At 31.9% G+C, this 9615-nt stretch overlaps 1 long non-coding RNA gene across 1 annotated transcript; it reads left to right on the forward strand.

Moving 5' to 3' along the window:
• The first annotated feature begins 1119 nt into the window (after positions 1 to 1119).
• On the forward strand, positions 1120 to 5895 carry LOC114301091 (uncharacterized). Its single transcript, XR_014344699.1, has 5 exons — positions 1120 to 1309; positions 3943 to 3983; positions 4310 to 4370; positions 5207 to 5321; positions 5644 to 5895. It is a non-coding gene; the product is annotated as an uncharacterized LOC114301091 (long non-coding RNA).
• Positions 5896 to 9615: the final 3720 nt, after the last annotated feature.

Raw genomic sequence — 9615 nt, forward strand, 5'->3', positions numbered from 1 at the left:
GATTCATATTTCGTGGACTAAAAATATAAGTAACCCTTTATTTTTCTACCAACACATTCCTCATTATTTGATTCTAATCGAATAGTGTTATCCATTTTCTACTTTTTTAGTGTTTGGTAATCAACCAAAAATGTTTTATGCATTTTTACTCCTGTAATTTCTACATTATGCCCTTTCAAGTTTATAATTACATAACAAATGACTCATTTTATTAATAAATCATCTAGTCAATTAACAATTTCTAATAATGTCATAAATATATTTTAATTAACAATTTATGTAATTTTATTGTTATATAGAAGAGTAGTTTGAATTTTATTTTTTATTAATTCTGTTAAATGAAAAATTCTAACAAAAAAGTTATTTGTAATTTTTAGAATCATAGGAGTGATCCGTATTCTAATCAAATTTCGAGGGATATATTTGTAATTTATTTTAAAAACAAAAAGAAGTAGAAAAACATGGTTACATATTTGTCTACTATTGAAAAGACACATTACATGTGATATAGGCTACCGAATGTACTAGAAAATTTCTCATAATTTACAAAATAACAAACATGAAATAAATATTAATGTCAGTTAGATGTCAAAATCAGTTAAAATGTTTCATTTTCTTTGGATAAATTTATTTATAGACTGTTAAAAAACATTGAATAAACAAAACAGTTAATAGAAAGTAATGAAAAGTAAAAAATTAATTTAGTTTTCAACAGAAAAATTGATTCTTTGTCTTGCCTTTAATCACTGCAAAAAATTTGTCTTTTAAGCTAATATTTAGAGACTAATTAAATTAAAAACAAATTTTTAAAGACAAATTTAAATGTATAATAATTTAATTATAAATGATAAAAATAATTATTAATATTCACACTTAATATTTGCATAACTTTTTTAACGAGCAAATTTGGTTATTAATATATGAGAAACGTTAGGGATATCAAATTTTTTTTTCCATGAAAATGGTCATGAAAGATTTGTGATTCTTAAATTACCGTAATTAATATATGATACTTTATTCTAAATGTAATTTAAAAATAAAAAATCTTTCATAATCATTTTTATAAATTTTTTTTCATGATACTTAATTAATATTGCTGTTAATATATTATTAACATTTTAACATTTTAAGATCAAATATTTTCATCATTACCAATTAAAAACATTTTGAGTATCATTTTAGCAATTAAAAAGTCGGGACTCACTTTAGCCCTAACTTGCTAATTCTCTCTTCAACGGGTTTGCTCAATCTTCAGCCTAAAGTCGGGAGCTCCAAGGCAGATTGGGAACTCAAGCTTCTTCAAATTTTGGTGCCTCTCTCTCTCTCTCTCTCTCTCTCTCTCTCTTCGTAATCGATCTCCGTAATCGACCTGTAAGAGCTCCAATTCGAACTTTCAATTTCTTATCGTAATCGATCTCTGTAACCGACCTGTAAGAGCTCCAATTCGAACTTTCAACTTCTGATTATTTCATAGATTAAACTTTTTTTTGTGTGTGTATATATATATATCTTAATGCGTGTTGGAATTGAAGAATTCTTTACATAGATTGAACTTGTGTGTGTGTATATATGTATATCTAATCTAATGCGTGTTGGAGATGAAGAATTGTTTTCTCACACAGTTCAATCAATACTGTATTTCGTATGCTGTTAATTTGTTGTTTCAGTGAGTTTTCAGGTGTTACACTATCATTTTCTTTTTTTGATTGTCAATTTCTGATTATTACATTATTGATTTTCATTGATTTTAGAATCCTCCAATTATGGAAAAGAAAAAAATTAAAAAAAAAGAAGAAAAATCAATTATGGAATTGTGTGAGGGTGTCTTTTACAGGTGAGTACGAGATTGCATGTCGTATGCCTTTAAAACAGCTACAGAGGATAAGTAGACGAGAACACAAAAAAATTAAAAATAAAAAATTGAAGTAGCAGAGTACGTTGAATTACATTGAATTACGAGATTGCATGTATTCAATAGCTTATGCTCATTGCATTGCATTTTTTTTTATTTAATTTTATTTTAAAGTGCTTGGCTTTAAAATTTCCTGTTCAGTGTATTGTAATTTGGAGCCTTGGTAGTTGAATGCAATGTAGTTATAGTGGGTACGGTTCTCTTGTTTTGATCTGCCATGAATTTTTACAGCTTAATTTCCCTTTTTTGCATCTAATTGCATTCTTTCTAAATATTGTTTTCTGTGTTCATTCAACGACCCATACTTCATTTAATTACCATGCTTTTCTTCTCTCGTAGTATTTTAGTTGGGGTTTTGGAATAATTACATTTAATATAAACTTTTTGATGATACATTATGATCTTTTTCTTGGTGTAGTTAGTTATAATTCTTCTTCTGGCATACATTTATGTATATGGACTTGTTCTACTTTTGGTATGACAACATTGATTGGTATATGTTGATTAGTTATGTTATTTCATCAGTAATTTCAATGAGCATTGAAAGAGAGCTCTCTCTCTCTCTCTCTCTCAATATGAATGGTTGGAATTGTCGCTAATGTCTTTTGGTACTTGCTTAGAATTCTATAGATGATAAACAACTAGAAATTTCAGCGATGTTAGCTATCTCACTGAACTTTCCTGTCATTTTATTTTTGTGTTTCTTCTTTTCAACACTGAAGAAGCTATGGGATTGTTATTCAATGTGTACACAATTCAAGCGTGGTTGAGAGTATCTACTAGCCTACTAGAAATATCGTTGTTTGATTTACCTTGCAGTGTGAGTTTAGATCTGCCAAGTGAATTACTAGTTTAGTATTATGGATGAAAAATCAATTAGATTATTTGGGGCATTTTTTAAACTAGATGCTTTACTTGGTGATTAAAGGCAACATCTAACATCCAATTCTCAAAACATTAATATATAAATATATATACTATATTTAAAATAAAGAAATTGAGACAGCCTTAAAAATCGCCCCCCTCAAGTCAGGCACTATTATTTTTTTGGAAAATTCTATAATAGTGGCCTTTTGAAGTATGTAACATTTGCACCGATTATGATATTTGTGGTAGTTGATTATGATTTTTTTGTTGTTAGTTATGACTTATTGTGATATTGATTATAATTTATTATTATTGTTATTAGTTATAATTAAAAATGATTTAGTTATAAGCCTTTAGCTGTGTATAGAATGACCCTATATTTTTAGAAAGAAAACTTTATTAAAGTGCATCTATACACACTTTAAAATGGCATAATCACATAATTAAAATTTGAACCACAATAACTCATAAGTTTCACCAATTTGGGTCATAACAAAACCAAATTTGAGAGCTACAAAATATGGCCTTGAAAATTTTGAGTCTCCCTTAATTTGGGAAAAAATCTAGTAAATTAGGATAAGTTAGGTTTAAGTTTGATATAGGTTTGTCTAAGGATTGGTGATGGTATCGATGACTTTATGATATATATTTGGAGATATATGATATTCATCAGTCTTAGTTTGTTTGGGGTTATTTGATACTAGCAGATTATTTATGGTTCGGTAATCAAGCTAATGCACATGTTGCAATTGTAATTGTGCAATTGTGCACCCACACCCACAAACGAACACATACTCACAGAGATTCAAGCTATATTTACTGGTTCAAATGGGCCATTATTTTGGATTTGATGATTTAGAAATTTCTAAATTCTAGCATGTACTTGTGCTAACAATCATATATGATCTACAACAGAGGATTTATGTTTAAGAGATGGTGGGACTCTCGCTATTTTGGAAATTTTTTTAATTCTGAATTTTCTTGTTGCTAGATGGTTTGAAAATTGCTATTGAATTAGCACTTGTTGAAGTATTAGTCTATTTGTTTTCCTGTGGTACTGTTAGGAACTCTTCTCTTTTGCTTTTATAATTCCAGTATGTGACTTAGAGAAGTAAGATGTATATGTGTTTATATTGACTTCATTTTCATTTGTATCTTTTCAGTTGGCCGGTCAAATTACACGCACTGCAACCGAATTGATGAGGTATTTACGTAAGTTTCTTAAAATTTGAGTAATTATAAACTTTAAGTGTATAATCTAAAATAGTTCTATGTATTATTGGTGGGCTGTTTTTTATTGAATTAATGGTATTCTTACTATTAATGAGTTTTATATTCTATCAAAATGGTATTTTGTTATGGGTTTGACCCTAAATTAGAGTAAGGGATTTTATTGAATTTGTTTGTTTTATTGGTGAAAAGAGGAGCTGGGGTTCTTGATATTTAGCTGTTAACATTAGCTATTTTGTTCATCGAAAGGGGGGGGGGGGGGGGGGGGGGGGGGGGTTCTAACTATTCCTATATAAACAGGTGGTGGTACTTGATGCTCCACATCATTTGCGCTAGCATGAATGGGCTCTATATCGTGAGGGTAAGTTTTCTCCTTACATTCTCCATTCATGTGTGTTGTAGTAGTCACTGTGCTATTATATGTAGCAATGCCTTTGCTTATTACATACTACACAGCCATTGAAATTTCAAGGTTAAAATTTTTCTGTCTCTTGAGAGTAACTGTTAACACCCTATTCATTGTTTAAAGGGAATTATACTTGTTTCTTGTTTTGTTGGATGGGAGAGTGCCCCATTTTGTTTCTCTTCAATTATTGATTTTATGGGGGCTTTGTATATGCTTGTAGGTATATAGGCTTAGGTGCTTTGGTTGTACAAGGTTTATGCCTCCACCTTTCTTTTATGGAATAAATATGTTTGTTCTATAGTTCATTTTGAAGTATAAGAAGGTTATAATTTTGTCCAAATATAGTGGAAACTGACACAATTATAAAATGTCTCCATTGTTACTTTAAGAAAGCATAATATGGCAGTTCGGATTATAAGCTTAATTTAGGTAATTACTGATTATAAGTTGACTTTTGTGATGATGGTGGGTGATGGAAGAATGAATGTATTTCATCAAGTTCTTGTTGTGTAAATTTTTCTATAGAGCAAGTTGAGAGGACATTTAATTGAGATTTCTAGACAAAATGATAGACAAGAAGATAGAGAGAAAAAAATAACTATTGCCAAAAATTAGTTTTAATGTCAAGTTAATAAAATTGATTTAACTCATTTTATTCAATTTAGTCTTTTTTCAAATGTGTGGCTGGTTTGAATTCTCTCTCGTCTTTGAATTTTTGTAATCACACAGGTAGTGATCTTTGGGTTTACTATAACCTCTTAATAGATCAATGTCTTTTGTGTATTTTACAGGTTGAGAGCTCTGCTTCTGCTCCTACAGATGGACAAAACACCCGTGGTCTAACAATGGCCCAAGCACCCTCCGATATGGTCTGGCATCTATCCCATTTTCACAGCAAACTATGAGGTAACTATCGTCTATCATTTTGTCTATCTCACAGATAACTGAGTCACCAATATTTCTACCTTCTAAAACCGCCGAGAAATGCAATCTTTCTAATATAACATCAAAATCTATATGATAAAGCACAGTAAGCAAGCATTCCATAGCAAAAGTAAGAGTCCTTGTTTTAACAAAATGATAAATAATAGATGAACAACTCAAATCATATGTTAGCCTTCTAAGAAACCTTCTGAGTGATTAGAACTTCAGTTTATGCTTTTGTCCCTAGACCTTTTCGTTTGGATTTCTAAGAAAATGGTGTTGAGCATCGTCTTTGGTTTGCCAGGGAGGAGCATTAGTGAAGGCCAGTGAAGCCCTTCCTTTGCCAAAATTCTCAAATTGGGCATGGCAAATGCAAAGCCATAGCATGGTGTTGAAGTTGACTGTGGTTGATATGTTCATAGAGTTTTGATTCATATAATGAACTATTTTGATCCAATTTTGAGTTTTAACTCATATAATAAACTATGTTGAAGTGAATTTGGATACTTTGTGTTTTAATTTTTGTTAAATTTTATTTTCTATACTCTTTGTGGTTTGGGAGTAGAGTGCCTTTGGTGTGTGGATTTAAATTTTTTATTTTATTTTATTTGATTGGATGACAAACTTAATTTTTGTGCATTTTAAGCTGTGAAATTGAATGGTTACAAAACATTTTCTAAATTGACTTTTAGCGGCGAAAATGTGTGGTAGGGAAAGTTATTTGTTTTTTAGCGATCAAATATAGTTGTCGTTAAAAATGTCATTATTTTGTTTTTCGCGACCAAATTGGGATATTTTGTAACGAAGTATTAGCGATCAAATGTTTAATCTCGTAAAATCAAACATTTTGTGACAATATAAAATTGGTCGCTAATTGTCATTTTCAGCGACATTTTAAAAAATGTCACTAAAGATTTTTCTGGATACACTTTTAGTGACTTTTTTAGCGACAAATTTAATTTTTTCACAAAAACTATTTAGAGACCAAAATAATGGTTTTAGAGACCAAAATAATTGGTCGCCAAAAGTCTAATGTGTTGTAGTGAATTGGAAATTATAGAATGTTTTTGGAATATCATGTGTCCGTATTCCATAATCAATCATCATTTAATATGCTCCATCATGTTTTTCATTCATCCAATAAAATACTTTACTTACCCACATTCTCTACCAATTAAAATGCTATAGAATATCATGTGACACATGTCTATATTCCGAGATTATTGAATAATTGCCCGGCTTTAATAGTCCCTTCAAGTACTATATACAAGAGCTCTCTTGCTTCTCATGCCATCCAAGAGAAAAAAAAAATAGAAACCAAAAATAGAGAGATCCGAAAATGGCATATTCTTTTGGTAGATATTCCATGCTAATTTATCTTTCATTCTTATATATGTTGATTAATCCCACTATTGCTGATAAATATACTAACCTATATCAGTTGTCGTTGGTGCATGAATTTTATGAGGCCTGATCCGTGTACTACAAATGCTAATAATAGAAATTTTATTGAGGTGGCGATTGACTTAGCATACTCCAAGGCTAAAGATCTTCACAGAGATTTTATATCATTGTACAATAACTTCGTCGACTCTAAATTGAATGACCGATTCATTTTTGGTTCTAAAAAATATCACGATGCCATGAAACATATCGGATTGTTAGAATAGTAGAGAGAGAGGGGGAAAATAATATGTATTGTAATTAGTGTATTAATTGAATGTATTTTCCTATACAATAAAAGGCTTATACATATAGGTTGAGAAAGAGTATTCTACTAGAAATCTAACTATGGGAAAAAGTATCTTATAATAGATTTAACTATGACAATAGCTAATATATCTAAGAAATCAATGCCTAATATATGTAGGAATATATACCATGTATTTTCCTATACAATAGAAGACCTATATATATAGGCTGAGAAAGAGCATCCTACTAAAAATCTAACTATGAGAAAAAGTATCTTATAAGAGACCTAACTATGACAACACCTAATATATTTATCTTATAAGAGACCTAACTATGACAACACCTAATATATTTAGGAAATCAATACCTAATATATGTAGGAATATATACCATATATACATTAACATCCCCCCTCAAACTCAAGGAGGACAAACATCTTGAATTTGGAGAGAGAAATTAAAACATAAAATAAAACTAAAAATAAAAAGGCAAATAAATTGCAAAATCCGAACGGGAGTGTAAGGGCGCTTGAAATTGATCAGAGGCCGAAACTAATGTTGGGAGACAATTTATGGTCGTGTCGGACCATTGTAGGAATTGGCTGAAACTAATGCCAAGACAGTTTAAAGTCGTGTCGGACGGATATAGAAACTGGCTAGAACTAATGCCGAGATCAGAGATCGGAACTAATGTTGGGAGACAGTTTATGGTCATGCCAAACTATTGTAGGAGCTAACCAGAATCAATGTTGGGACAGTTTAAAGGGGTCATGCTGGACCGTTGTAGAGACTGGATGTTGAACCAGCAAGCGTGCCACACACATAACTTATGATGTGGTACTGAATGATGATGGCAACAGATAACTGAGTGCGCCAGGGACGGCTTGCATTGTGCGCCAAAGAGGGCGGCTTGGGTTGTGCGCCAGAGAGGGCAGCTTGGATTGTGCGCCAAAGGGGGCGGCTTGGGTGGTGCGCTAAAGGGGACGGCTTGGGGGGTTCGATGGTGTATAACCGTGCTCATCAATATATAGGTATAATACCCCCCTCAAACTCAAATAGGTTTGGTTTGAAGCTAGAAACCTATTTGAGGTTGAAACAGAGGAAATAGAAGTACAAAAAAATGGATTGCGAGTAAAAAACAAAAAAAAATATGATAGAGATATTTAGGGTAGAAATAAACCAGCGGACAGAGGAAGAGATAACCACGAAGCAATACTAAAAGGAAAATATGACAACAGAATAGGTTGAGATCCGGTGGGTGGCCAAGGTAAGGCTGTTGCCCGCCGATAAGACGAAGAACACCAAGAGCTTAACCTATAGCTCTGATATCATGTTAGAATAGTAGAGAGAGAGAGAGAGAGAGAGAGAGAGGGGGGGGAGGGGAAATAATATGTATTGTGATTAATGTATTAATTGAATGTATTTTCCTATACAATAAAAGGCCTATATATATAGGCTGAGAAATAATATCCTACTAGAAATCTAACTATGAGAAAGAATATCTTATAAGAGATTTAACTATGGCAATATCTAATATATCTAGGAAATCAATACCTAACATATGTAGGAATATATACCATATGTACATTAACATGGACAAACTAGGAAAATCTTCTTTAAAGGACACTACAAGCACATAACAGTTCAAGTGAACGATGCAAAAAACAATTCAAAGATGCACATGTGACGCCTTTCGCCAAATAAGATGGAATAAGGAATTTGAACTTCTTTGTGATGTAGTCTAAGTTTCTTCTAAATCATTGACCGATGATCCATTAAAAAAAAAAAAAAAAAAATTTCTGTCCAACTGATAATAAAAAGTTTAGATTCTTGAAAATAATTCTTTGGTGTTTTTACAAAATGCATTTTGGATAGTGAAATAAAAGTTACAAAATCTTTTTTAGGCTAAACGTTTCTGTTGCAATTTTTTTTTTTTTTTTTTTTTTTTTTTTAAAAGAAAAAAAAGAAGAAGAAGCAAGCAAGCAATACAATGAATCAGTAATTACAACTTGAATTGCAATTATATATAAGAGTATGCTTGGTACGATGGAATGGATTGGAATGAAATGTTCATTCTAACTTTGCATTTCCTTTCCCTTATTTGGTACGCCTTATTTAAGTGGGAATAGTCATTCCATTGGAATGGCTATTCCAACAAATGTGGGAATACCTATTCCTTCTTCCAACCAAAGGAATGGCCATTCCATTACATTCCATCATGGAATTACCATAACATTTTTTTATTATTATTTTTTTTCGTTGGCACTTAAAAAAAAATTATTGTTTAACTGCTATCACCATTCCGCTCTTCTATCACCATATCGCCACCGGCAACAGCCACCCTATTGCCACCACTTCATCCACCACCACAGTCGCCGTCACAGCCACCACACCACCACACCACTACTACCATACTACCGATGTCGCCACTACCACCACCACCACTACTGTTGGCTGCCACAACCACCATCACCACCACTGCCACCGCCACCGCAAATACAACACCACCTTACCACCACCACTAAGGCCCCACCAATCTACTACCACTATCCTACTATCATTTCTGTCACCATTACCGATGCCAT

The sequence above is a fragment of the Camellia sinensis genome, chromosome 11, assembly GCF_055761805.1.
Source record: "Camellia sinensis isolate YWXY chromosome 11, ASM5576180v1, whole genome shotgun sequence".
Taxonomy (NCBI): domain Eukaryota; kingdom Viridiplantae; phylum Streptophyta; class Magnoliopsida; order Ericales; family Theaceae; genus Camellia; species Camellia sinensis.